This window comes from Pseudophryne corroboree, chromosome 2, assembly GCF_028390025.1.
Source record: "Pseudophryne corroboree isolate aPseCor3 chromosome 2, aPseCor3.hap2, whole genome shotgun sequence".
NCBI classification, from domain to species: Eukaryota; Metazoa; Chordata; class Amphibia; order Anura; family Myobatrachidae; genus Pseudophryne; species Pseudophryne corroboree.
In genome coordinates this window covers 373,061,261-373,062,315 of record NC_086445.1, presented here as the reverse complement: position 1 = coordinate 373,062,315, position 1,055 = coordinate 373,061,261, and the positions used below count along the sequence as shown (strand labels likewise).

Genomic DNA, 1,055 nt, shown 5'->3' with positions numbered 1-1,055 from the left:
AAGACACAGACATAACAAAAATTCCAAAGAAAATATTAAAAGCTTATTAAATATATTGCTCACTTGTGATCAGTTTTGGTTGTATGGTGTCTCTATGGGCACTTACTGTAGCCAAGTTGAGTATAAATATATATATATAACGTTTATCAGAGCAAACATTTCTATTTTTCTGTTCTCTCTATCAACATCTGAGACTTAATGTATACACATGAGAGAAGAACAGAAAACAGGTTTAATGACTACAAGCTCCTATAGGGTAACCAAATGAGTATACACTGTGTACAGTGCAAAATCCATACTGAGGAGAGTGGTAAGTTATATGTTTAGAGGATGCTGCACTTTAATTTAGGAGAGTAATAAAGACTATTAGAGAACCAGTCACTTCTGCTTTTGCCCATCTGTTGCCATCTAAATTTTTGCACCCAGATATTCTGGTTTGGAAGAAAGTAAAGTACACGTCTGCTTTCCTGGGTACATGGGTTAATTGCACTATCCCTCAGTACTACAGTACCTGGTATTCCCAGAAGGTCTCCCTTTCTGGTACTAACCTGGCCAAACACTGCTTGGCTTACGAGATCAGATGAGATCGGGCATGTCCAGTGTGGTATGACTGTAGATAATTGGTAGGGAGTATTAAGTTTTGTACAGAAGTACCCAATTGGATAAGAGAGTGTCTTAGATTTTAGAAGAATATTGGAAGAGTAAGGTAAGTATTGGAACTGAGTATTTAAAGAGTAAGGTGAGTATTGGAACTGAGAAATCAGAGTTGGGAAGAAAGGTAAATTACACTTCTGCTGTCCAAAAGAGGGCCTCTGTTGCTTTAACGTGCATTGCAGAGGGCAACCCTAAATTATGGATGAGAGTGTGTATTAGTATTTTTTAATTATGAATGACATAAAAATATTCATAAAAATCAAAAGCTCCCAAGTCCCTTGTTGTTTTTGCAATCCAAAACATGTGTAAAATGAATTAATTTCTTCAAGTTGGACAGTATTCTTCCTATATATATAAATGTCTTATAGATAAGTTGATGCAATTCCTGCAAATCAAATGTT

At 35.6% G+C, this 1,055-nt stretch overlaps 1 pseudogene; it reads right to left on the bottom strand.

Annotated features, from left to right (window-relative positions):
• Nucleotides 1–499: 499 nt before the first annotated feature.
• Nucleotides 500–618, bottom strand: LOC135052453 (5S ribosomal RNA; annotated as a pseudogene).
• Nucleotides 619–1,055: the final 437 nt, after the last annotated feature.